Source organism: Sabethes cyaneus, chromosome 3 (assembly GCF_943734655.1).
Source record: "Sabethes cyaneus chromosome 3, idSabCyanKW18_F2, whole genome shotgun sequence".
Lineage (NCBI taxonomy): Eukaryota > Metazoa > Arthropoda > Insecta > Diptera > Culicidae > Sabethes > Sabethes cyaneus.
Genome location: NC_071355.1, coordinates 24,059,725 through 24,074,121, shown reverse-complemented (window position 1 = coordinate 24,074,121; position 14,397 = coordinate 24,059,725). Strand labels below are relative to the sequence as shown.

Sequence of the window (14,397 nt, the reverse complement as noted above, 5' to 3'; positions counted from 1 at the left end):
TTTTTTCCGTGATGCAGTTTGATGTGGGACACCCTTTAATGTATATTTTTTCGATGCTTCATCGGCACTTTGTACGATCATAATTGTGTTTAAAGAAATGACATTACCATGCAATCTGGCATACAAGTGGCTTCTTTTTGATACTTTGACTTGACCTATCATGAGCTAGCTTTGAAACAGCAATAAATCAAAATTGGTTGATTGATACACTGTGAAAGGAAATGCATTTTTCAGCTGATTCGAGCTATGCCACGCAACGCAATCAACTGCGTAAACTAGAACCGGCGGCAAAGATTTCAAAGCCTTTGAAAGTCAAGTTGGTAAGTGGTTTACTGAATGTTTACTAACCTTCAATTTCTTTTATTGTAACGCACATGTGCGCCATGGTCAGTATTACCTATAATCTAGCGTGTGCACACCTGCCAGTCATCTTCGTCGGACGCAACCGGGTGCTTCCGTGTGTCCAAGGTGTGAAAGGTAAAAATGGATCGTTCAGAAACAATAGCCACCAATTTTTTTAAATCACTTTACAGTGTTCAATTTTTAATTAAGCCGGCTATTAGAAAAACATTTAGGTTAGCAATTAGATGAAATTGTCCCGCCGCAGCACCATGCATCGCGTCGTCGTCCACAAAAGTTATTCGTTATTCATTGAAGGTGAAAATCGATCCATTTTGCTTTTGTTTTAAAAGCCGGTCGCTGTGGTGGTGAACACGAAACCGGCAAATACGGGCAGGCGGCTCGCGTTGAAAATGAACAATAGGTAGGTATTTGCCAAAACAACAGAACCGTCGGTCGTCATCGTCGTCGTCGTCGCTGTTTTCGTTGCACGAAAGTGGAAAACGTTGCGAAAACTTCCGCGGATCAGCGGAACTGTGTCTGTTCAAGCAGCAACAGCAACAGCAGCAAGTGGTTTCCAATTTTCCGAATCCGGTGATGATACATTATGCTGATAATATTGATCCAATGCATAATGGATACCTACACAGAAGCGTGTTTGTTGATGATGCAACGACGGTCGATGATGCGGGATGGAGTTGAGATCGGAGTAACAGGAGTGAGACGGATGAAAAGAACGGCGAAAAATTATGCTCGATTGCGTGCGAGATGAAACAACGAAACGGGTTTTTTAAAAATAAAATGTAGGTGAATAAGGTGCAATATTGTTGCAATGCGGGAACTGTCTATTTGTTGCTTGCTTTCAGTAAGCACTAGGTGCCACTAGTGGAGTGAATTTTTGTTATCACTTATATTTTTCTGGTATAAAAATCACTGGCATGCACAGAGGTGGGGCCTAAATTATACAAAACTATATTTGGGCTTAGAAAACCAGAAATGGAACCAGAACGGAAATCTTCAAATGAAAATTAAAGGTTTTACTGATACAGAAAACCTTTCAGGAGGGAGGTCTCTGGAGCATGCATAAACAACGTCATTGGTTACCTTGGCTACCGTACCATCCCTTCTCTCGCGGATCTGCCCTATAACTCAGAAACATAACCACATTTGCTTATCCTAACCGCCAAAGCCGAAAAGATAAATGCAAACTTTCGAATTCTTCCGCAGCATAAACCTGATCCAATCCATCCACAGAGAAAGCTTTCACTCTGCTGCTTTGGTACATGGAGCAAAGGACGTCCTTCTGCCGGTCCATGCATGGGATGGGATTACAAGGGAACGAACGCAGTCAGGAGATGGAAGAAAGATCATTGTCGCCAAATGTGATTTTTTTTTGTTTTTTGATTTTCTTAGTGCCTGGAATACACAGGTTATTTACCATTCAACAGAAATGACATCCGTTGTACGATGGTTTTTGTGAATAAAATATGAAGAATGAATGTTTTGTTTGTTGGAGCATGGTTCTGTTTCGGGCTTTAGTAATTCGCTGATATAGATTTTTAGAGGTAAACAGCACCCGAGAAGGCCCACAGCATGGCGTCAGTCACCCGAGACTATCCGAGAGGGGCCAACAACGCGACGTGTCAAGTGTGAGAATGATAAAAGAGTCGAAATAAAATATCAAAATTCGGAACCGGTTTCGCTATCGTTGTCGTTGGCGTCGAGCAGCGATCGAATGGCAGCGAAGGAATGTTTGAATACGTATGTAAATTAGTTGTTGGATATATACTCATTTTTTTTCGGGGATATCATTCAGATCCCCTGTATGCCGTTAAGTAGGACTTGAGGTGTGCCTCGCTCGAACCAATATAAATTCTTCGTGAGCAGAGCTGCGGTATTTTTTCCTCTACATACTTTATCTGCGCTCTTGTGGGTTTTGTGTTGGCTTCGAGTGCGTTGCGTACCCAGCGCAGGTTGAAGTGAACGTAGGTACTACGGTTTATTGGCTGTGGTTTGCAGGCCGGTTAGAATGATGTCACCCTATGGAATTTGGAGGTTCATACCGCGGTTAAGTGGAAAAAATACGGATAAACAAATTAGTAATGACCGTAAGCCGATTTGAAAGAAGTTTGATCTCAGTCGGGAGTCTATTCTAAACCTTACTTACTGTAGTGGCTAAGTGTAGTATAGCACAGTTTAGATTTTATTAGGGCACAAACCCTGTTTGACAGAATTCATTTTTTGCATCATTCCTAGAGCCACTACAATCACAGCAAATGAAATTAGCAAAAACGATCGAGTGGTCAACATCTTTACCCTTCTGCTGCGATATGTACTACGAAACAAAATATCCGGTTTCTGCCGTCTGTGTAGAATTTGTCAGATAAATGTCAAACATACAGATAGCAAAAATCAGCAGAGTGTGTACAGAACAGAAAATTAAAAGTGACTGTCTTGCCCTACAGATTCATAGAAATATTTTCAATCAATTAAATTTTCATATCTAAAAGGTGGTCCCTGTGATTTTTCGAATCGAAAATATCAATGCTCCTCTTCAACGCAAATTTTAACAGTTCTGATAAAGACTGATTATTGTCTTTGAAATGCAAGAACGACAGTGACTGAGTTTTCGGGAATTTAAAGGGTGTCCCACATCAAAATGCACCACGGAAGACACGCTGTAGAAAATAACCTAATTGATCGATCCGTTTCAAACTGTCAAGCAATAAAATATAACCCATTAGTAAGCTTTCGGCATATTTGTTTCATTCAACGTCAATACCATAACCGTATGCTCGCACCTTACGCTTAACTCCACTCAAAAAGTTTTGTACAACATCTGTACGGAAACCCGCTTTTTCTTCATGTTTTCCTCATATTTGACCACCTTTTCGATGGTCCTTAGTTCCGGTGTGTTGGCGGGGTTCATGTTCTGGAGTACGAAAGTAACTCCGTTGGCTTCGTACCACTGCAGGACATCCTTTGAATAGTGGCACGAAGCTATATCCATCCAGAAGATCGTTGGGTCCTCGTGTTCCTTCAACAGAGGAAGCAGACGCTTCTGTAGACACTTCTTGACGTAGATCTGCCCGTTTACAGTCACAGTAGTCATGAACGGTGCACTCCGTTTGCCACATGAGCAGATCGCTTGCCAAATCATGTATTTCTTGGCAAATTTTGAAAGTTTCTGCATCCTTGCTTCCTCCGGAACTTCAAACTTGTGCGGGGCGGTGAAGTACGGTAGCCCCGGAAGCTGCTGGAAGTCCGCCTTGACGTAAGTCTCATCATCCATGATGACACAATGGGGCTTCGTCAGCATCTTAGTGTACAGTTTCCAGGCCCGTGACATTCCAACCGTATTTTGCCATTCGTCACTTTGTACGTATCCAGTCCCTCCCGGTCCTTGGCTCTCTGAACGAAAGACTTAGACAGTTTCAACTTTTTGGCCATATCCACGACCGAAGCATTGGGAATGCGCCCAAACGCTTCCACGCCACGCTTGTGATCCTGATCACTAGTAGAACATCAATTCTGACCGCATTTCTCCTTCCGTTTGAAGCTCAGAGTTTCGTAGTAACGTTTAATGACACGACTAACCGTTAACTGCACGATTCCGGGTTGTTTTCCGATGTCCCGTTGAGAGAGTTGACGTTACTTTTCGAATAACGCCATTGTTTCCAATTTTCGAAAGACTGACCACTGTAAAAATACAGTGTAAACAATATACTCTCAACCACTACTATCCAAATTTTCAAAAGAAAATACCCAATGGGAAATTTTCTACCGAGTTTTTCCCGTGGTGCAATTAGATGTGCGACACCCTTTAGTTTTTCGTTAAATGAGCAGGTTTACAGTTTCGTAGCTATTCAATGACAAATTTCTGTGCTACCACTCCATAACTTGCGTAGCGGAATCTTCTCATTGATTGTTGCTCTTGTATACTGTGATTCGCCATCTGCATGATTCCCGTTTACGCGGCAAGATTGACGAGGTTGACGTATAAGACCCACCCTAACTCAATAACTCCGCTGACGCCATCAACTGCTGAACTAAACTTTGTTTTATTCTCGTAAGCGCGCCAATTCACAAAAATCCAGTTACATGGTATAAATAACAGGATGCCACATCCTCCCCCTGTGTAAAAGCAATTCAATATATTATTATTCTAGCTCATTTGTAGATAGTTTACGTTTTTGGTGGAGTCGTCAAATTATTCTTGTTTGTTATAATGTTCCGATTTTGTCAGCCCCATGTTGAATTTTGGGCTGACAAAATGGGGAAACTGACAAAATCGGGAAAAAAAATTTCGAAATTTTTTTCAAAGTTCAACACTTCAGACCTTGCAATATCGAAGACTTCTACTAAAAATTTAATTTTAACCCTCAATTGGTCAACCAAAAGTTCAATGAACCGGGCACAGTACACTGATCCAGAACCTTTTTTGGTGAACATTAGTTTTGAGCGGGAAAACTTGGTTTTAGGTTTATCAAACCTTTGGAAGAGTTTCGTAGAATTAAAAGTTCTATCGTCCAGCAGAATTCAAATTTTGATTAATTCCTCTAAAAGTGCAATAAACAATTTATTTTTCTTCAGTTTCAATATAACACATTGATGTGTTCTGCAAAGTTTTACAGCATATTATTACAAGAAATTTTTTCGAAAACAGTAACCTTCTATCTCTTCAGCAAAGATAGAAAAATCCTATTTCTCATAAATGAAAATTCGTTAAAATCAGTTTTTCTATTTTAGCTGTTTTGTAGTAGTTCTATGACTTTTTCAAGTTTTACAAAGTTGAACAAATAGTCAAAATACACAACATGGCTGAATATAGTATACCTATATCTTTGCTTGTTTAGGAAATATAGAACTTTTACTATAAAAATACCCTAATTTTGACCCCGAATTACTCGCGAGAAGGCATCATTTTAAAAACTGTCCTCATAGAATCAGAATACTTTCAAGCAGGCTGAAAAGTATTATAAATCATGTTTAAACGCACAATACTTAAACAAAATTTATAGACTGACAAAATCGAGATAAAAAGCTGATAAAATCATGGGTAGACAAAATCGGAACATTACTGTATTGAAAGTCGTTAACTCTCATACATAGCCTATAGAGAAATCGCTTTCCGTTTTGTAATGTGACGAACTGAAATAGATTATTTTCTATTCCTGTTCTAAAACGTTTGTTAAGACACACACAGTCACCTCGCTCAGCTCACTTATCTCACGCGCCCTATTCAGGCAGTCACCCACACCTCAGCTAAGAGCTCCCCATTTGATTTGTACAGTCACCCAGGTAAGCGGAGTTTCCTAGATGACTCTGAGAATCGCAAATTGTACTCTCACCTAAAAAATAGGGCCCGTAATCGTTGCAGTATCTACCATATCTTGTCATTGATATTTTACGTTTGTGAACCTTATCCTCTTGAAATCAATGGGTATGACATTCTTACATTTTTATTTTCCTTCTCTCAATCCTAATTTGCGTTGACCATATTTCAGCTGTAATATACGTTGGCAATTTTACATTGGAATGGGCTTTTCCCGGTACAATTTAAATATAGAACATTGTACAAACCGACATAGGCGAAGGCGAAAAGTTAAGGAGGTCATCATGCAGCTAAAGAGCAATAAATCAGTTGGAAAAGATGGCAACCGAGCGGAGGTTATTGAAATAGGACTTGAAAAGCTGGCCGTTTGTATTCACCGGCTAATTGTTAGAATTTGGGATACGGAACCACTACCGAAGGAGTGGAAAGATGGGGTTATTTGTCCGATCTATAAAAAGGGCGACAAGTCGTACTGTGAGAACTATCGAGCGATCACCGTTCTCTATGCCGCGTATAAAGAACTTAGCAAGCCGGATTCGTCGATGGACGGTATGCGACGGATCTAATATTTACACGGTGGCAGATCCTCCAAAAGGGCTGTGAATACAGAGTTCCCACGAATTATCTGTTAGTTGACTTCAAAGCCGCACATGATACCATCGACCCGGAAAGAGCTATGGAAAATTAAAGACGAGAACAGCTTCCCCAATAAGCTCATCAAATTGATTCAATCTACGATGGATGGTAATCAGTGCTCTGTTCCGATTTCGGGTAGATTGTCAAGTTCATCACAATCAAACAGACGGCTTCGACATTGGGCTTTTCCCGGCACCCAGAGACGTTCGCTATTCACTTGAACAACGAAATTACGCAAGAAAAAATCAAACGATTCCTAGTCAAACACCATCAGTACGAATAAAACGAACCAATCGAACAACTGAAAATCTATATACATGTCCACCCTCCAGCTTCATTTTCCTTCCCTCAATAACACCGAAGGTTCAATTTGGCAGCAGATCGCCAATGTGATATTCCATGATTTCCTATCCTCGTGATCGGTTCGTACTCCTGTCGCTATCCTTATGCCAGTTGCATGCTACCGGCAGCTACCCAAATAATGTGTAAACAACACACAATACACATTCTAGGAAATTTCTCTAGTATGGTATACATATAACGGGATGCCACACTATAATTTTTATTTTTCCACCAAGTATTGATCACAGAATATTTCGCTTAAAAATCCCAAGCAGTTATCGCACGTTTATGATTCATGCTCGTAAAGGGCCACCGGAAGGATTAGTGTTGTGTAGAGTGCCAGAGTTTGAGAGTGTACAGTTTGCAAATTATGGGACTTTAGCTAGCTACGTAATCCGTAGAAAGCCCAATGCGCAGGTGAAATTCGTCGTTATACTTCACGGTTTACTTCGGTATCTCATGGTTTATGAATTCCTTCACTACCGCATATAATTCCCCATCCAGCTCCACCACGGCACCAACACCATTTGGACTCTCACATTCCTTGCCAGCAACCATCCCAGCAAACAATTGAGTTGGATATCTCGGTAGCAACTCCGAGATACGAAGTCATCTACGCACGAACAAGTTGTATTTCGCACCACGTAAGAACATTTAAGTACCAAAGTGGAGGCAATTGTATTAATTAATTGTAATTCTTTCTTGCATTCTATACAACGATTCTTGGAACTCGCAACTAAATGCTCCACAATAGACGATTAAAATATAACTAAATGTTACAATCATCTTAACTACTTTATAATTCACAACCATTTATTGAATGAGGACACGCACGACTGTAAAACAACTTATTGTACACTTCGCTTTGACATACTCTAATCATTATGTAATTTCAATGTAAAATTGACTTGCATGCGACTTAATGTGAACTTTCTGTTACGATCTTATGTTACCTGGGATGTACTTCGGTTTGGCGGCTTGGCGAATCTCGGCTAGGCGGTGCTGCTAGATAGAGTCAGTAGGATTGTTGCACTAGCCCCGTAACTGTCCTGTACTCTAACAGCCGGCTGCGAAGTCTGTCGATAAAGAAGAGTAATGTTTAAAGACGGTTTATGCCCAAGGCTTTGCTTAAAGTCCATAAAAAGATTATTTTCCTGCAAGTTGTACTCCCGGAACTTGTCTAGTAACTGACGAAGGTAAACATTTGATGCATCATGGAGCGACCATGCCGAAAACCAGTTCGGTACTTGCTGACGAAGGACTCCGCTTACGTTCTTAGTCTGTAGAACGTGATATAGTTGAGCACATTATAGGCAAAATTAAGCAATGTAACGCCACGACAGTTTTTACACTCGAGTCGATGTCCTTTTTTTAAATAGCGCATATGAGATTCCTCCAGCATTTGCTTCGTACAACCGCTCGCTTCCCGCTTTTAGTAGTCCGGTAGGAATGTTGTCCTTTCCAGCAGCCTTATCGTTGTTTAGCTCAGTGATTTCCTTCTTAACCTCCTGCTGTATTGGTAGCTCAACACTCGGTAATCGCTCACAATTCTTATAATGTTTCTGCAGATCTTCGTGTTTACCTCTTCATTCAACAGCGTCTGAAAGTGTTCCTTCAACCTCCCACCCAAGTAACAATATGGGTTTTATTACACTCTTATGATGACTTTTATAATCAAAATTGGTCATGAAAACCATGATAAAAGTGAAATAAAACTCACATTGGGCAGGCTGCTACCGCCGTTTTGTCAGTAAGCAGGTTTCCATCACTATCATTGCACCTCACAAGCATGGCAAAGTCTCTCTATAACTTTCTCTGCTCTGACGTGTAGCTGCAGTGGGTATTCGGCTCCTGGCCTGGTTCTTCTCATTTGTCACTTTCTGACGTTCGGCATCAAACCAGCTGTTACACTACCTTCCACGTGTCGTGTCTTCCACCTCACTCATAGTTGTTTCAATGATACCATGTAGGTTCCTCCACAGCCCATTTACACCTTCGTAAAGGCCCAGACACAATGCATACGGATTTTACTACGTTGCGGAAATTTGACAGAAAACCCATGGAAAAACTGTCAATTTGCCGCAACGTAGTAAAATCCGTATGCATTCTGTTTGGGCCTTAACTTCCTTCTGCCATTCGGCAAAGTCTCCATTTGTATGCCTCCGGGTGTGTTTCCGAATGTTCAGACGTGGAAAGTAAGTGCTACAGAAGGCCATTCCTCTGGTCGAGGCAAAATCGAGACCGTTATTAGCGGTCGACAGATGAAGGTTATGTCTTCCAATGACAGGACGGAAGAATTCCTTCTTCCCGATCTGCGCATTTGCATCTCCGATGATGATGTTGATATCATGTTTTGGGCACTCTCCATAGGTCCTTTCGAGCCTATCTTAGTACTCGTCCTTAGCATGACCGAATTTATAATTTGAAGGTGTGTATATGTTGATTAGGCTATAGTTGAAGAATTTACCTTTATTTCTAAACACACATATACTGTCATATACGGGTCTCTCCATGTTCTGCCTTTCTACCGCCACTGTAGTAGATATGGTACTTGAAAGAAATGCCTGCAATAGGGTCTACTGCGAGCCAGGGATGGTCCGATCACTTTGACTCAATTTTGATTCATTTGACAATACCGTTTCAGCCGAGTAAAATTCGACAAAGTTATGTAAGCGACATTTCTAGAACTAGTTATCAAAAAAACAACAGCTTTCATCACTGAAGCAACTGTCCATGGACAACTTTACAAGGCGAAGCGTTTGGCCCAACCTACCCAGCTGCTGTTACAACTAGGATGTGCTAGAACAGATAAATATTAAGATTACTTAACAAAGTATGAACCTACCAAATTATTCAAAAACTATTAAATTGAAATTGAAGAATTGTGGCAAAACAATCAAAACACCAACTGATTTCGAAAACACGAAGAATAATAATGCTTGAATTTTTTCCTTAAAGCTTAATAAAAAACCTACAAAAATATACTTTTATAAATTTTGCGGTTTATTTCCTCCAAAATTGGATAAATTGGAAATTTGGTACGGTCAAATTCTAAACGGAACAGACTAATATATTGGACATATGTATAATAGTACGGTAATCGGTCCATATTTTGCAATATTCCTGGATTCTTCGATCCACTACAATCACAGCAAATGAAAGAAGCAGCAACGGTCGAATGGTCAACACCTTTACCATTCTGTGGCGATAAAAATCCGGTTTCTGCCGTCTGTGTAGCATTTGTCAGATAAATGTCAAACACACAGATAAAAAAATTACGATGAGACTCAATCCGTAAACAAATTGGCAACCTGCACCGGGATGGTTTGCTTCTTGGCTCATTCGGTCGCGGTTAGTTGTCATCATCGCTACATCCGCCTGCTGCGGTGCAATGAAGATGCGATGACGTGGGCGCTCGGTTATTCTTGCCGCCGCTGCTCGGCTGCCTCTTGAATCGTTATTGGTTTCCACGAGCCACGAATTCACAATATTTCAGACGCCGCGCCGTCGAAAAATTCCAACCCACCATTCAGCATCCCTTCAGATGTTAATCCACAGCTGCAGTCCTACTTGCCACCTTCGTAAGCGAAGCATAAAAACAGAAGTAAAAACAAACCGGCTGCAATCATGCAGATACCACCTACCACCGTCCAACCGAACCAAACCGAACCGGTTGAGGTTTGATCCGATGATGATAACATATCGTTGGTGTTGTAGGTAGGTAGGTAGGTATACCGTGTCGTCGTCGTGATTGGATCCAATCAGTAAGGGAAAATTAATGAATTTTTAAACTCTTTTGCATCCGGGTCGGGTGGGTTAGTGTTGCGGTTTGCCTTCGGCAAAGTGCCTTTTCGTTGGCCCTTCCTACCGTAACCGTAGCGTGTTGTTGTGTTTGCTTCAACAGAGACCATTAATATAACGTCTGCATTAATTAATTAAAGTGTTCCAATCTTTTTGGAAATGCAGAAGAAATCAAATGACAAATTTACGAATGGAATATGAAAAATATGTCTGGTTTCACTCTAAGTTTCAAATTTCTCCTTAACGAGCTGTCGAAATTTGAAGTATCAAACCATTTTATTGAAATTAGTAAGTTGGGCTTTTCCTTTCCTAGTAAGTTGGGTAATTTCCTTTAATTTTAAAAGCAGTAGAAGAACGAGTAGATAAATCATTCGATAAACCAAAACATTCCGTGAGTAAACTCCAAATCACTTCCCGAACTCAGTAAGCCGTGATGCTACAAAGAACAGAGCACGTTCCCTCGGAGCAGTAAACAAACTTGCAACTTTGTTTGCACCGGAACAACAAACCTTTTAATTTTTCTGCTGCTCCAAGCTCCACCACTCCAGCCAGCAGCCAGCAGCCAGCTGGGCGATTTCGCCACCCAAGGAGGCAAGAGAAAAAAAACATAACTTCATTTCCGCAGCTTTATTCCTTATCTGATATTTATTTTTCCCTTTTGCTTCATTTTGATTCCAGCGCTATTGACCGGAAAGTAACGCTTTACGCCAAGGATCCTCGCGCCTCCTGCAAAACTCTTCCAGTCAGTGGATGATTGCGCATTTTTTCCCGCACCAGTAGGTACCGGCCGCTGCTGGCGTCTTTCGAGGGGCAAAGTTTTATAACGAAGCGTTTGTGTTAGTTTTTTTTTTATTTTGTTATTGCTCGCGCGTCAGTTTCGGCCAGCCGGCGTGTCCGTTGTTGGCATCCCAGTTGAGCGAACGGCTGAACAATCAAAATCGAATAAAATCCGTACCGGTTGCCTGAAGCTACACCAGTCCCTGAAATCGCGGTAGGGACGGGGGAAAAACTAAAAGGAGAACTGAGAATCGTTTTTCCATCGCAGTTACGGAAAACTAATAAAAAAGTGAAGAAAGGAAATTAAAACTAAACAAACGCCGATTGCGAGGCACACGGTAGGTACGTGTGTGTGCAGAAACAATCGCAAGATAAGTGAAAAAAGAAACTGGCAGTCGTCCTTTATTGGGAGTGCAGTTTGAAGTGGCAGTAAAGTAGAGTGAAAGAATATAAATTTATTTTACGATAAATTTTTCTACGAGTGTGCCCTGGGGGGAGCTTCTTCGGCAGGCCATCAAACGGTGTGAGAAATCACCGTATTCGTGCAGTGATTACAAAAAAAGAAAAGCTTTGCCATCGCAATTCGAGAGGCGTCTATACAAAGACGTGGTCCAGTCGAAGAGATATTTGTCGCATCGGTGCGGTGGGCAGAACTACGGGACAGTAAAGGAAATACCGTCTCCTAACGTTTCAATAGCTTGTGTCAATTGCAAATACCTAGCCTATCCGTCTGCGCAGTTTACAGTACATAAATAGTTTTGCCAGAGTTTAAAAGCGAAAACTTTCCCAGCGAAAAGTGACAGTGCCTACGCCGCCGTGACAAGTGCTGGAAGTGAGAGAAGAAGCAAAAAGTGCAGGCCCACCACCATCATTCGTTCGGTCGTGATTTTAACTTACCGAAGCTGTCAGCCGGGTCTGGGTCTGGTAGCACGACGACGACAGTTGTCAGGACGGACAGCTGAGCGATAATAATGAACATGATATGAACGTCAAGGTAAGGTACTTTTTCCCTAATTGAATCAATTATAATAAGACAGCATCCGCGGTGGTCGTGGCTCGTTTGCAAAAGGTTTTATTATTATTTTCACTTGCAATGCAAAATGGCCTTCGAACCTAACTACGGCATGCAGCTTGCAGTCGTTTATACTGACTCATTCAGTGGGTAATGGATAACGAATAAAATGTCCGTTGGTTTGATGTTACAGCCAAAGGTTTATATAGTCAACAATAACTCTCACTTTTGTCAAACGACTGGCAACATAAACATGCGGGAACGATGATAGACGCTTGAGTCAACGACGATGCAGGCGATGTCATGGCGAATGACTGCTCATTTTCCCAAAGGGTCATTACGACATCATAAAACATTGAACTTTGAGATCTACAGTAAACAATTCTATTAGATATACCGAACAAGATCTACTTTACAACGACTGGTAACATTTTTGTTATAATGTTCAGGACATAATACTTAGAAAACAAATGTAATTAACCACTAAAATCCGAAGCTCAAGCATACCTTAAAAGTACAAGCCAAATTATGCTTCTAAAACAATAGCTGGGTAACCACTAAGCTTTGCCAATGCAATTCAAATGCTACCTAATAAGCATTCAAGTCACCATAAATGCTACTTAAAAACTGCGTTGGCAAAATATACTGCCACTTTACTGCTAACCCTTTTACAGTGCTGACAGTGCTTATTTGCAACTGATTACTGACAACAAGAATTCGAATAGAATTTTAAATGCCAATCTACTGTGCAGTAAACAATACCAGCAATGCCAATGAAACGGTTGATTTACTGCTTGTGGTAATGCTTATTATTGGTTACGCGAGAACTGTTTGAGTTGGTGCAAAAAAAAAAAAACAATGCTAACAATCGGACCTTCATCAAACCAATGTCAGAAGGTTCCAATTTCCAATAATTGTCGTTGTCGTTTGCGGAATAACAAAGAATTTGTTTTGTTCGGAAAAGAATGCAACTGAAAAATGGAGTTCTACAATGACCGATACCGACACAAAGCGTTGCAATTGTTAACAAAACAATTTGTTTTTTCAATACAATTGTTCTGTTGTATACGCAACAATTTTAGTAGCTATTTGCAAAGAACTGTCCTGTGGTATCCTCATTAGAATCTGTTTGATGCTATTTACCACAGTATATTACATGGTACAATTAAACTCAAGAAGTGATGGCAATACAGAAGCTCTGGAAAGCTTGCAATATTCTACTAGCAGTCCCAAAACTCATCCAAGCAGTACCAGCAGATCACATTCATACGCCTCCGCCAGTCTCCGCTTTCAGTTTGTACTCTACTAAATATCTACAGCATCTTCTGCTCGAACACGGCAAGGGCGCGCATGTCTTCCGTGAGCAGCGTCACAGTTTCAAGTCCGGATCTGCTTACAAGTGTTATTGTCCGCGGTCACCAGCGATCCCAAATACACGAACTCATCTACCACTTCCAGCTCGTCGCTGTCAACGGTTACCGTCCGTGGACGGCACGTCTCCTTTGAGCCTCTTCCTTTCATATATACCTAGTTTTCGACGCATTTATTTTAAGCCCAATTCTCCTGGACTCCGCTTACAGCCTGGTGTAGATTGCCTCTGCTGTGGTAAAGTTCTTGGCTATGATATCGAAATCATCTGTGAAGCCTACGAGTTGACTACCTTTGCCTACCTTTGAAGCCCTCCTGACAGGTTCTTACGAAACCTTGTGCTACCGGTGACAGCCGACGTAGGGGAATCCGAGAGAGAGAGCCTTGTTGGCAGCGTTTACCAGCGTTGAAACTATTTCAGTAATCGAGTGGATTACCCTTTTGTAACCACCGGTTACAATGAGTGAATTAGCTCCGCCAATTCCAATTGCGTCTTCAAGCTTGCTGAAAATTCCTTATCTAAATTTCCTAAGCACACCTCTCAGCCAGCTGTCTACTGGGTAGGTGATAGTCCTCTAGGACGGACGGGTCACTCATATGCTAAAGCTTGCTCTATAATATTGGAAACGACCTGAGTAAGCTGTCGTCTAGGTGAGCGATATACCTCCAAGTCTGTCGCATTGCGTCTCGGACGGAGAGGTCACTCACACGGGAAAATTTCTCTGGCATAGCTAAATGGATTTAGAGCAAGCTGTTAACTAGGTGAACTACCCAGGTAACCAATAAG

The 14,397-nt window shown here is 41.3% G+C and overlaps 1 protein-coding gene across 1 annotated transcript in view; it reads left to right on the top strand.

The window, feature by feature from the left end:
• Positions 1–14,397, top strand: part of LOC128744753 (zinc finger CCCH domain-containing protein 13) — a 273,853-nt gene that overhangs the window by 12,547 nt on the left and 246,909 nt on the right. The window contains exon 2 of the mRNA XM_053841966.1: positions 11,132–12,224. The gene's annotated coding sequence lies outside the window, so the exon portion shown is untranslated. The remainder of the gene's footprint in view (positions 1–11,131; positions 12,225–14,397) is intronic.